This window comes from Bos indicus, chromosome 14 (genome assembly GCF_029378745.1).
Source record: "Bos indicus isolate NIAB-ARS_2022 breed Sahiwal x Tharparkar chromosome 14, NIAB-ARS_B.indTharparkar_mat_pri_1.0, whole genome shotgun sequence".
NCBI lineage: Eukaryota > Metazoa > Chordata > Mammalia > Artiodactyla > Bovidae > Bos > Bos indicus.
In genome coordinates, this window is record NC_091773.1 from 39,033,611 (window position 1) to 39,047,638 (window position 14,028).

Below are 14,028 nucleotides of genomic sequence, written 5' to 3' on the forward strand. Positions count from 1 at the left end.
TGCGGTGTTTAATTTCAGATTAAAAGCAGATATGGCATAAACACATATGTGTGTGATTTCTCCCTAAATACTGACTAATGAAACAGAACTTTGTATTTTCGGAAAACGTTGCCCTAAAAAATTATTCCGATCTCTTCTCCTGTTGTTCCGTCCACCCCTACGGTCAGGGGAGACTACTCTCCATGGAGCACATTTTTCATTCTCAGCATCATAAACCCATGCCATGGAGAATCGTAATAAATTAGTTTCAGGACCAATGTAAGTGATGCTCTAAAGCTGGGTCAGTTGACATTGGTTGATTTAGTAAAAACTGCCAAAGCTGTAGCTGAGTCAACCTCTCATACTTTCCTTTAGTTCACAGAGTCACTTATTTGTCTATTTATTTAGTTACCTGAAACCACTCCCTACTTGCTGCGAGTGAGAGAGGACTGGCAGTGTTACACTCTGAGGGATTTTTCTAAGTTGAACAGATGCAATGCTTCCTCTGTGCGTGCTCAGTCACCTCCAACTCTTTGTGACTCGACTGTAGCCCGCCAGGCTCCTCTGTCCACAGGAATCTCCAGGCAAGAATACTAGAGGGGGTTGTCATTTCCTCCTCCAGGAGATCTTCGCCACCCAGGGATGGAACCCTCCTCTCTTCCTTGGTAGGCAGATTCTTTACCACTAAGCCACCTGGGAAGCCCCAATACTTCCTTTAGATAATAACTAAGTCTTAAGAGTTTATATACTTCCTTGAATGTACTGTCATTTCCCTTCTTATTAGTTAAAATCCTTGTGACAATAAAATTCTCTGGCAAAGGTTTTACATATTGTATCAAAATAATTTTTGATACAGAATATATGATGATCACTTCCTGGTAGATTAGCGATTCTACTACACAGGGATGAGAAATTGATCATCCCAAATCGAACCCACTGACATTAGGGATTGTTAGGAGCGAAATAAACGGAGACTCTGGTTTCTCTGCTGGGAACTACAGGTGTCAAATGGCATCAAAATTTCTGAGAACAGATATGGACAGTTTCTAACTTCAGACTTTTCAGCCTTTTACGGGAACTGTATATTTCTGTTTTGGCAAGAGTAAGACAACCTACACTCATTATCCAAGTATGTGGAAATATTTTTTGAGAATGACCATGGATGATCTTTAAACAACACATCGTTGAAATATTTGCATAATAAATACAGCCAGTTAATTGTTATTCTCATGCCTGGGCTGTCTCCGGAGGGTTTCCTGGAGCGGATTTGGACAGAGGGAGGCCACTTTGGAGACCTGGTTTGCAGACCACGTGGGCAATGAGACCAAAAGAATGTGTTTTGCTCAAGAAGGTAGACCTAAAGAAAGTAGTATATGATCTCTCTTCTTTGTTCTGATTTGTGAAACACCAACTACTCGTTTTTAAAGGAGCCTTTCAGCAAGAGATTCAGAAGGAGGAAACCCAGAAAGTTTAGTAAACCCGATCTAAAAAGAAAAAGAAAAAATACCTAGCCCTTTGATCTCCATGGCATTGTTATTACAGTCTTAAAATAACCACCACCCCCCTGGTCGGAAAAGAAAAACCTTAGGGATTAAGTAACTATTTATCTCATGAAGATAATTACTTGTTTGACCCGAAGTCATTCATTCCTGAAACCACGAAGTTAAATTGCTGAGATGTTTTTAAGAGCCACTGCTTCTGGCTATATCGCTTGGTTAACAAAAACCTGATCCGGATGACCATCGCATCTCGGATGGGTCTGGGCATCACTACTCCAAGTCTCAAGTTTGTGACGGTTCCTAGTGTGTGGGAGGAAGAAAGGAAGTTTTCCATCAGATACATCTGTAAAGAGGTACTAAGTGACCGAAGCCACAGGTGGCGAGGTTAACCGGGAATGGAAAACCGGGCTCCCTCTACTTCCCAGAACTCTGGCCGAGCAAGGTGGTCACAAGCCGCAGGGCAGAAGTTAATCCCAGCGGCCCAAGATGCAGTTTAACGAAATCGATGAGGCTTCCCCTAGTGGTGCGGCCGCAGTGCTGTCCCTAGGAACCTCCTTAATTCCCTTTAATAATACTTCCGGCCCTTTTCTGGACCTCATTGGCTCGGAATGAGAGGAGCATTCTCGGGTCAGCAGGCTTCTCCGCGCTACCGCCTGTGCAGAGTCACTGGCCCAGGGCTGACACCGCCCTGGGCGAGGCGTGACCCGGGGCTGGGAGGGGGACTGTGTCGGCGGTCCCGGGGGCCGCGCTTGGCCTCAGGCCGGGAGGTCCTCAGGAGGCTGGAGGCGGAGAGAGGGAACCCGGCTCCGATGGTCCAGCCGCCGTGCGCCTTGCGCGATGGAGGCCTCCGGGAGGCCCGGGGAGTGCCGCTCGGGTCCACGCAGGCAGGGCTCCGGGACTCGCCAGCCCGCCCGCCGCTCGCCCCGGGGCCTTGGGAACCGGGAAACGAGCGCGCCGAGGCGGTGGCGGCCTCGCAGCTTTCAGTTTTCATTGAGGCAGCTGGTTACTGTTTAACATCCCCACCCACGTTTCAGTTTGTTTAGTAAATCGATCGGACGGTGAGAGTCAGGCCGCTGTTCTGTCGCCATTGAGCCGGGCTAATACCCTCCCAGCATATGGTCTAAAGTCTCTGCTAGGGATCCGGAAAAACAAACAAACAAACAAAACAACAACAAAACAACATCCTTACGCCTCGTCTCCCCGATCACCCCGCCCCACCCCCATCTTCCACCTCGGCGCTCGCAAACCTCCTTCCCAGGCTGGGAAAAGTGCGGCCCGGGACCCCCGCAGCCGGGGCGGGTAGGGGGGGACCTGTCGTCGGGACATGCGGCGGCGGCCGTGCGGCTACGGCGACGCGGGAGCTCCGGGAGCCGCTCCGCGCAGGTAAGTCTCCCCGCCGCGCCCCACGAGCCCAGCGGCTGAGTCCCAGCCTGCCGAGCTCCGGCCGGGGTAGGAGCGAAGGACGCTCGGTTCCCCTCCCGCGGCTGCACCGGGGACGCGCGCCCGGGAGGGGCTGAGCCTTAGGACCCCCTAGGCCAGTCGAGCTTGAAAGCAGATACCCCGAGGCCTCCCATAGCCCGAAGTGCTGGAAAGAAGAAAGGGCCGGAGGTGAGGCAGCGGGGGCATGCGCCAGCCGGTCACTCAGGAAAAGGAGAAAATAAAAGTTGGATATGTTTGGCAGAGGAACTTTCGGTGTCTGTCGGCGAGTCACGTGGTTGCCTGGTCTCTGGGGGCTTCGGTGGAGTTTTTTTTTTTTTTTGTGGCCTGGGGCCAGGCCAGGGCTTTGGGATATTCTATGGACCTCGGAGGTTTGTAGGGAGGTGTTTGGCCCTAGATCATCACCCGAGGCCTTTGCTCCCGTCTCAGCCTCTACCAGTTCTCTGTTAGACACATTTTGAGAGTAGGTATCTTCAGGTGATGCCTCTGGGGCGATTATATGAAGAATGTAGGTCTATGTCATTCTTTCTGTCTATACATGTATGTGCATATATGTATATATATAATCTTTATATAGAATTATATAATACATAATTCAATTTAAATCACCTTAGCTTCCTTTGGGAAGAAATGTCCTTTGGAAGCTTGTTTAAACAATGGACAGTTTAAGCAATAATCATTCCATGTCTAACGGGAATAGCCCAGCACGTGATAAGATCTTCGAATTGAATGTAATGGGCTTCATACCTGATGTGCTGCTCTTCTGAGACTTGTTCTAAACAATTACAGGACCCCTCTCCAACAAGCAACCTGCCTTCAGTCAGCTTTCCTATGAGGGCAGCCCTAGAGAATGCAGACTACAGCGCTGTCCACTTCATGGGATGTCCTGAAAACTAAACACCTCATAAATAGTAACATTTTCTGCTTTTGTTTTGTTACTTTCTCCTGCTTTTCCGTTCATTTCATATGTATATTCTCTTCATTGGTACAATATTCTTCCCTTCCAGCTAGCACCAGTTTTTTCATAATAACCTTGTTGTCCCCACCCTCTCAGCACACTTCCCTCTGTTTTCATCTGTTGTGCTCAGTACTATCAGTCAAGTCACCTGATCTATTTATTTAGTGTGAGTTTGAAGTCAGTGGCCTAGAAGAGTTGGGCTCCTCTCTGGTACCATTTGGGTGAGAAGGTGGAGAAAGAAGGTGACCAGTGGTGGTAAACTACTTATTTTTCACTTTTCAAAAGTGTAGGTGGAAGGCTGTTCTCTTCTTCCCATTCCTCCTCAGCTCCATTCATAGGCCTACAAATAGGGAATGTTTCTCATCATGCTTTATAAAGGTATGTGTGTGTTAGTCACTTAGTCATGTCTGACTCTTTGTGAACCCATGCATTAATTGGCCAGGCTCCTCTGTCCATGAATTCTCCAGGCAAGAATACTGGAGTGGTTTGCCATTCCCTTCTCTAGAATCAAACCCTGGTTTCCTGCATTACCAGCAGATTCTTTACCGTCTGAGCTACCAGGGAAGCCCTTTTTAACTAGAGTGTGTCTATTAAGATCTCATAAGCATTTTATTCTTCAGCTGTCATTTTAAGCATATGGGACAGCAGAAATTAATTTGGGGGATGACTAAGTTTTTTTTTTTTACACTTGCAAATAATAATGCAAATAATAACTTTTCGTTCCCTGTTTCTTTTGAAAATTCTTGTTATTTTCTTTGAATTCTAAAAGTATGACTTGCTTATAAAGCAGCAAGAAAATTATAGTAAAATATAAAGTGAACCCCCTTTCCTATTCCATTCCGTACGTGTAACTGCTGTTGATTTGGACTTGTGTTCCTTCATGTGTATGGTAGTGGTGGTTTGGTTGCAAAGTTGTGTCCGACTCTTGCAACCCTGTGGACTGTAGCCCGCAGTCTCCTCTGTCCATGGGATTTCCCAGGCAAGAATACTGGAGTGGGTTGCCATTTCCTTCTCCCGAGGCTCTTCCCAACCCAGGAATCGAGCCCTGGTCTCCTGCATTGACAGGTGTATTTTTTACCTCTGAGCCTTCAGGGATTCCTTCCCATGTATAACCACAAGAATCTTTCATTATTTCAAATAATTGGATAATAGTTCATTTATCAGTGTTCTGAAATTTGCTTTCTTTTAATATTTCTCAAATATTTCTCTGTCAGTATGTGAAGATTTCTTTTTAAACATATGTGCCTAATGTAACCATCCAACCAACATCCCCCAGAATATTCACTTGGATTTTCCAGTTTCTTACTATTACAAAGAGTGATGCAGTGGTTATCTGTGTACATTGTCTCTGCAAGAATACTACAGAAGATTTATTCTGAGAAGAGAATTACCAGTTCCAGGGGGACGTTCACTTTAAATTCGATGGATATTGTAAAGACCCTTCCTAAGTACCCACAGTGTCCTTACCTTACTCTTGCCAACACTGAATAGTAATGATCTATTTAAAATGTTGTCAGTGTGATTGTTGAAACGTGGATTTCTCATTGACAGAGTTGGATATTTGGAAATTATATAACCAGCCCTGTAACATCTAACTTGAAGAGCTTGAGAATTTTGCTTTGAGAATATAGTAATAAAGTGGAAAAGGAATTAAATACTTTTTAAAATATCACTCTTATTTTGAGCTTGTAAAAGACTCTATTTGACTCTATTCGTCACTATCCGTTTACTGAATGGCTAGAGATACTGGTGCATGCTAAGTGAGAATTTTGATGTTACAAACATGTGACTCTGGTGAGCCTAATAGTTGCTGTTATGATTGTGTGGCTCTTGACTTATGTGTTTGCTACCTTTGTAAGAGGATTCACATCCCTAGAAATGAAACATAATTTTAAGTGAGATATTGCAGTTTGGAATCCTTAGGAAACTATACATGTAAACAGAACAACTGAGTATACAGTGATACGTCATTGTACGTACATACATACATCCTTGCAGAATTGCTCTGTCTACTCTCCCCATAGAAATTTTCCCCTATTGGTATCAATCAGCTCATACATAGACTCATAAAGTGCTTCAAATATGGCTTCCTCTTACACTTGGGAGAACTATTTAGGAATCTTAATACATATGTTTTTTGCTGAAACTTACTGAATCCTTAATATGTGTTACATATTGTTCTAAGCCATTCTTATGAATTTATTCTCTTACATTCTTTAAACAAATCTATGCAGCTAATACTAATATTCTCCCCATATTCAGATGGGAAAAATGAGGCAGAGAAATGTAAAAACTTGACTAAGGTCACACATCTACAGAGGATAAAACTGGGGATTCAAGTCCAGGCACTGTGAATCTAAGCCATAGGAGTGACCTTGGCACCTTCAAGAAGTCCTCGATTGTTCACTGCACAGGACTGCCCAGCTGAAGCAGACATGAGGAATGATACCTTGATCAGACCCCACAGGCCTTGCCATGTCTCCCGTTCTTGACCAAGTATTCCTGGGAGAAAGCACTTCTAGGTCACAAAAGTCTGTAAGGAACAGCAACAACCCTGCTCCATGTATGCATATTTGCATGTTTATATAAGTAACTTTGAAATTCAGAACTATCTTACCCATTCATCATGGATAACCCTTAAGGAAAACTTTCCCTTTACGATATGGACTTCCTATTGTTTAGTGGCTAAGTTATGCCTGATTCTTTGAGACCCTAGGCTTCCTTGTCCTTCACTATCTCCCAGTTTGCTCAAATTCATGTCCACTGAGTCAGTGATGCCATCCAACCACCTTATCCTCTGCTATACTTGTACTTCCTACCTTGTATTTAATACATAAGGGGACAGAATGCTCTCTATATGGGAGAATTAGCTCATGGCTTCTGATATTGTGTTGCTGTGAAAACCTTTGGTTTTTTTCAAGATGACCCTATGGAAAATGCATATGGAATTAATTTTTTTTCTTTTTTTGTGATTCTCTTAACATTGTGGGGGACATGAAGGTCTTTGAGGATGACCACCTCATGGGATGTAAGCCTAGAGAGACTGCTTTGTTGTCACATAGGGATGCTTCTATTCCTGCCCAGCTGTTTACTAAAACGGGGACAAAAGCTGGGGCACTTGGGCAAGTTAACCTCTTTGAAACCTAGTTTCCTCATTTTTGAAGTATATGTGACTATAACATCTGTCTCATAAAATTAATATAATGATTATATATGTTAGTAATACATGTAAACATTTAGACCAATGCCTGGAATATACTAGGTACCTGACATGTATTCTGCATTGCTGTTATTGTTGTGATAGAATGAGATAATTCATCTACAATGCTACTTGATTGTTGTGAATAAGTTAATAAGTGTCACCCGCTTTTATTGACCCTCTCTCTAAAGGAATTATACATAGGGGCTTCCGAGGTGGCTTAGCAGGAAAGAATCTACCTGTCAATGCAGGAGCCACAGGAAATGTGGGTTCAATCCCTGGGTTGGGAAGATCCCACAGAGGAGGAAATGACAACCCACTCCAGTATTCCTGCTGGGAAAATTTCATGGACAGAGAAGCCTGGCGGGCTACAGTCCATGGAGTTGCAAAGAGTCAGACACAACATCAGTGACTGAGCACTCACACAAATTGCATAAGACTTCGAGAGTTTTATGGTGGCCCCTGCACCCCTGGCCAACCCTTCTAATAGGCCTCAGAGATCAGTGATGAGTAAGAGACATAGTCCCTGAATTCATGAAGTGTTTAGGTAAACAGTGTAGACAAGGAACATCCCGAGTATATAGTTCAGTGGTTAGAACATGGGCTGAGGAATCAAAACTTTAATGCAAACCTCAGTTTTGCCCTTTGCCAGCTTGCTTAACATTTCTGTGCCTCAGTTTAAATAGTTTTAAAGTAAAAATAACAGTTTATTCTTAAAGTATATGTGGATTAATTCTTGTATTACTTAAGTCAAGCATTTTATTTGTTGAACATTTGACCCTTTCTCTGCACTCTATTTCAATATAGAAAAATCACATTTATAGATGATAGTGAAAAATTGTTACAGACATCTAGATAGTGAATTACCATCTCATTTAAAAGTATCTACTGATACCACCATCTGGGTCTGGTAATTTAGTATTTTTTAAAATATTTTTAATCTTTGACTATTATCCCTCTTGGCTTGCATAGTGTGTTGTACTTTGTGTGTGTTCTTGGTCAGATTATGGAATCTGTCCCAGTATTTTTATTTTATTTTTTTTGCTTTTGCTTTTCTTGTTTCTGATATTATGGATATAGGTTGCAAATAAAGTTTGTATTTTAATTTAAATGGAATGGAATTATATGCACTGTACTAGATACCTGGAATAGGGGCATAAATAAATCAGTGTCCCCACTCTTAAACACAGATAATCTACTTGGAAGACAAACACATATAACCATCTGTAACATAGGGTGATAACTCTTGTATTAGTACAGTAAATAGAAATACCATGGAAAAGGGAAACACAAAAGATACATTTAGCTTGAATGTCCTAGAGAGATTTCATGGAAGAATAAGTGATTTTCCGATTAGCTCTTGCTGAAGAGAGAAGAATCAGAAAGGGGTTTGGGGCAGAGATTACATTTGAAATAAGTGGAATGGCAAGAAATGAACTGGGGGAAGGAGCCCTGGGCCATTCTGACAATCCTGAATGTGGATAACAAAAGTTTGAGCTACGTCCTGTAGGTAAGGGGGAGCATTAAAAGTCTATAAGTAGGTTGAGTTAGGAAAGCTTTCTGTCTCCTTTTTCTTTTTTAAAATTGATTGGCAACATTTTGGAGGCTGGATCACAGAGGCACAGATAAGAGACAGGAGAATTGTAGGAAACTTCCTCAATTGCCCAATGGAAAGGAGATATGAAGAGGATAAGGTAGACTTGAGAGATCTTTTGAAGCTCTTTCAGTTGACTTTAAGAACTGTAGAATAAGGAAGATGAGACAGTAGGAAGGATTGAAGCAGACCTTAAATCTCTAGGATAGTACAGGAAGTTTTGATTTGATCATGGTCATTATAGATTTGTAATTTTTCAACTATTATAGTCCTAAAAATTGTCCATATTTTAAAAGCTAGCTTGTATGGCAAAACTAGACCTCATTTGGCCATTTGAGCCAGATTGTCAAGTACTTAGGAAGAAGATTGTTTCTCTAGTTTGTTCTCTTGTCTAGAAGATTTGTTTCTCTAGCAAAGGCATTACTATTTTCAATGTGAATTTTTGCAGCAACCAACTGTTCTCCCTTCCTGGTTAGTCTTAACTCCAATCATTTCTCATGATAGCAGTTAGAATGATATAGAGGAAACAGGTCTGACATGGTCTTCTTTCTTCTACTTAAAACCATTCATTCACTTCCTAATACCCTTATCATGAACTCCAAGTGTGTTGACATCACTAGACTCTGTGTGACTTGGTCTGTGATTTCCACTCCAAGCTTCATCTCTCTTTTCTTGACATCTCTTACTTTAGTTTTTAGCTGAAATCTCTTCTATTTCCTCAAAGGCACCATGCTCTGCACCTTCAAAAGTGCTGTATCAATTGTTTGGAAAACTCTCTGCCATTGTCATCATCATTTCCCTCCCTGCCTTCTAGTCACCTTTCACCTTTCTTGTGGGTCTTTGCTTAAATACCACCTTTCCTGACCTCCTGCCCCAATATACCAATTTAATTCTATCTTGTTCTTTCCCTGTCATATTTACCACCTTCATCACACACTGTGGTTGCATGTTCGATGATGATTCTCTTAGGCTCGAGCGTTAGACCTCTGAGAATAAGAAATATGTTATTCTTGCTCACTTCTTTATTTGGGCATTTAGTTGAGGTTCAGTGAGCTTGTGTTCACTGAATGAATGAGTAGCTTTAATGGAGATTATTGTTCGGTTGCTAAGTCATGTCCGACTCTTTGTGATCCCATGGACTGCAGCATGCCAGTCTTCCCTGTCCTTCAATATCTCCTGGAGTTTGCTTAAATTCATGGCCATTGAGTCAGTGATGCTATCTAACTAGCTCATTCTCTACTGCCCCCTTCTCCTTTTGCCTTAAATCTTTCCCAGCATCAGGGTCTTTTCAGTGAGTTGGTTCTTCACATCAGGTGGCCAAAGTATTAGTTCTTCACCTTCAGCATCAGTTCTTCCAATGAATACTCAGGGTTGATTTCCTTTAGGATTGACTGGTGTGATCTCCTTGTAGTCCAAGAGACTCTTAAGAGTCTTCTGTAGCACCACAATTCAGAAGCATCAGTTCTTCAGCCCTCAGCCTTCTTTATGGTCCAATTCTCACATCCGTACATGACCATGGGAAAAACCATAGCTTTGACTATACAGACCTTTGTTGGCAAAGTGATGTCTCTGCTTTTTAAATACATTGTCTAGGTTTGTCATAGCTTTTCTTCCATGGAGCAAGTGTCTTTTAATTTCATGGCTGCAGTCACTGTCCACAGTGATGTTGGAGCCCAAGAAAATAAAATTTGCTGCTGTTTTCATTTTTTCGTCATCTATTTGCTATTAACTGATGAGACTGGATGCCATGATCTTTGTTTTTTGAATGTTGAGTTTCAAACCAGCTTATTCACTCTCCTCTTTCACCTTCATCAACAGGTTGTTCAGTTCCTCTTCACTTTGTGCAATTAGAGTGGTGTCAGCAGTGTATATCAGGTTGTTGATATTTCTCCCAGCAGTCTTGATTGCAGTTTGTGATTCATCCAGTCTAGCATTTTGCATGATTTACTCTGCAAGTTAAATAAGCAGGGTGGCAATATACAGCCTTGACGTACTCCTTTCCCAATTTTGAACCAGTCAGTTTTTCCATGTTCAGTCTAGCTGTTGCTTCTTGACCTGCATATAGGTTTCTCAGGAGGCAGGTAAGGTGGTCTGGTATCCCGCTTTAAGAAGGAAAGTGAAATATCAATAGTAGAATTAAAATATTTGTTGAGAACCTAATTTTCAAGCTAGATTCTATTTTGGGTATTAAGCAATGATTGGAAATTCTCTCCTAAAATTTTCATGTCTGGTTATGGATATGCATTAAAGAATCAGATCAGATCAGATCAGATCAGTTGTTCAGTCGTGTCTGACTCTTTGCGACCCCGTGAATCGCAGCATGCCAGGTCTCCCTGTCCATCACCAACTCCCGAAGTTCACTCAGACTCATGTCCATCGAGTCAGTGATGCCATCCAGCCATCTCATCCTCTGTCATCCCCTTCTCCTCCTGCCCACAATCCCTCCCAGGATCAGAGTCTTTTCCAATGAGTCAACTCTTCGCATGAGGTGGCCAAAGTACTGGAGTTTCAGCTTTAGCATCATTCCTTCCAAAGAAATCCCAGGGCTGATCTCCTTCAGAATGGACTGGTTGGATCTCCTTGCAGTGCCCACTATTATAAGGGCAAGTTTTGAGTGCTGGAGAAGTATTGTAGTAACCTAGCAGAAGGCCCACTAATTTTTCCTGGATTAGGTTACACAGGATGTATGAATTATTTATTTTTAAGTCAAGGGATATAATTTATTGATATTGAGGTATAATTGCATTGAGATAAGTGTACTACTGTGGGCAGGAATCCCTTAGAAGAAATGGAGTAGCCATCGTGGTCAACAAAAGAGTCCGAAATGCAGTACTTGGATGCGATCTCAAAAACGACAGAATCATCTCTGTTTGTTTCCAAGGCAAACCATTCAATATCACAGTAATCCAAGTCTATGCCCCAACCAGTAACACTGAAGAAGCTGAAGTTGAATGGTTCTATGAAGACCTACAAGACCTTTTAGAACTAACACCCAAAAAAGATGTCCTTTTCATTATAGGGGACTGGAATGCAAAAGTAGGAAGTCAAGAAACACCTGGAGTAACAGGCAAATTTGGCCTTGGAATACGGAATGAAACAGGGCAAAGGCTAATAGAGTTTTGCCAAGAGAACACACTGGTCATAGAAAACACCCTCTTCCAACAACACAAGAGAAGACTCTACACATGGACATCACCAGATGGTCAACACTGAAATCAGATTGATTATATTCTTTGCAGCCAAAAATGGAGAAGCTCTATACAGTCAGCAAAAACAAGACCGGGAGCTGACGGTGGCTCAGATCGTGAGCTCCTTATTGCCAAATTCAGACTTAAACTGAAGACAGTAGGAAAAACCACTAGACCATTTAGGTATGACCTAAATCAAATCCCTTATGATTATACAGTGGAAGTGAGAAATAGATTTAAGGGACTAGATCTGATAGATAGAGTGCCTTATGAACTATGGAATGAGGTTCGTAACATTGTACAGGAGACAGGGATCAAGACCATCACCATGGAAAAGAAATGCAAAAAAGCAAAATGGCTGTCTGGGGAGGCCTTACAAATAGCTGTGAAAAGAAGAGGAGTGAAAAGCAAAGGAGAAAAGGAAAGATATAAGCATCTGAATGCAGAGTTCCAAAGAATAGCAAGAAGAGATAAGAAAGCCTTCCTCAGTGATCAATGCAAAGAAATAGAGGAAAACAACAGAATGGGAAAGACTAGAGATCTCTTCAAGAAAAATTAGAGATACCAAGGGAACATTTCATGCAAAGATGGGCTTGATAAAGGACAGAAATGGTATGGACCTAACAGAAGCAGAAGATATTAAGAAGAGGTGGCAAGAATACACAGAAGAACTGTACAAAAAATATCTTCACGACCAAGATAATCACGATGGTGTGATCACTGACCTAGAGCCAGACATCCTGGAATGTGAAGTCAAGTGGGCCTTAGAAAGCATCACTACAAACAAAGCTAGTAGAGGTGATGGAATTCCAGTTGACCTATTTCAAATCCTGGAAGATGATGCTGTGAAAGTGCTGCACTCAATATGCCAGCAAATTTGGAAAACTCAGCAGTGGCCACAGGACTGGAAAAGGTCAGTTTTCATTCCAATCCCAAAGAAAGGCAATGCCAAAGAATGCTAAAACTACTGAACAATTGCACTCATCTCACATGCTAGTAAAGTAATGCTCAAAATTCTCCAAGCCAGGCTTCAGCAATACGTGAACTGTGAACTTCCAGATGTTCAAGCTGGTCTTAGAAAAGGCAGAGGAATCAGAGATCAAATTGCCAACATCCACTGGATCATGGGAAAAGCAAGAGAGTTCCAGAAAAACTTCTATTTCTGCTTTATCGACAATGCCAAAGCCTTTGACTGTGTGGATCATAATAAACTGTGGAAAATTCTCTAAGAGATGGGAATACCAGCCCACCTGACCGGCCTCTTGAGAAACCTATATGGAGGTCAGGAAGCAACAGTTAGAACTGGACATGGAACAACAGACTGCTTCCAAATAGGAAAAGGAGTACGTCAAGGCTGCATATTGTAACCTTGCTTATTCAACTTATATGCAGAGTACCTCATAAGAAGTGCTGGGCTGGAAGAAGCACAAGCTGGAATCAAGATTGCCGGGAGAAATATCAATAACCTCAGATATGCAGATGATACCACCTTTATGGCAGAAAGTGAAGAGGAACTAAAAAGCCTCTTGATGAAAGTGAAAGAGGAGAGTGAAAAAGTTGGCTTAAAGCTCAACATTCAGAAAACAAAGATCATGGCATCTGGTCCCATCACTTCGTGGCAAATAGATGGGGAAACAGTGTCAGACTTTATTTTGAGGGTCTCCAGAATCAATGCAGATGGTAACTGCAGCCAGGAAATTAAAAGACACTTACTTACTCCTTGGAAGGAAAGTTATGAGCAACCTATCTAGCATATTGAAAAGCAGAGACATTACTTTGCCAACAAAGGTCCATCTAGTCAAGGCTATGGTTTTTCCAGTGGTCATATATGGATGTGAAAGTTGGACTGTGAAGAAAGAAGAGTGCCGAAGAATTGATGCCTTTGAACTGTGGTGTTGGAGAAGACTCTTGAGAGTTCCTTGGACTGCAAGGAGATCCAACCAGTCCATCCTAAAGGAGATCAGTCCTGGGTGTTCATTTGAAGGACTGATGCTGAAGCTGAAACTCCAATACTTTGGCCACCTGATGCGAATAGTTGACTCATTGGAAAAGACTCTGATCCTGGGAGGGATTGTGGGCAGGAGGAGAAGGGGATGACAGAGGATGAGATGGCTGGATGGCATTACTGATTTGATGGACATGAGTTTGGGTGAACTCCGGGAGTTGCTGATGGA

General features: G+C 42.3%; 1 protein-coding gene across 2 annotated transcripts in view; it reads left to right on the forward strand.

Moving 5' to 3' along the window:
- Positions 1 to 2,564: 2,564 nt before the first annotated feature.
- The window catches only part of HNF4G (hepatocyte nuclear factor 4 gamma), a 133,482-nt gene continuing 122,018 nt past the window's right edge, over positions 2,565 to 14,028 (forward strand). For both annotated transcript variants that reach the window (XM_019974067.2, XM_070802731.1), the window contains exon 1: positions 2,565 to 2,861. The gene's annotated coding sequence lies outside the window, so the exon portion shown is untranslated. The remainder of the gene's footprint in view (positions 2,862 to 14,028) is intronic.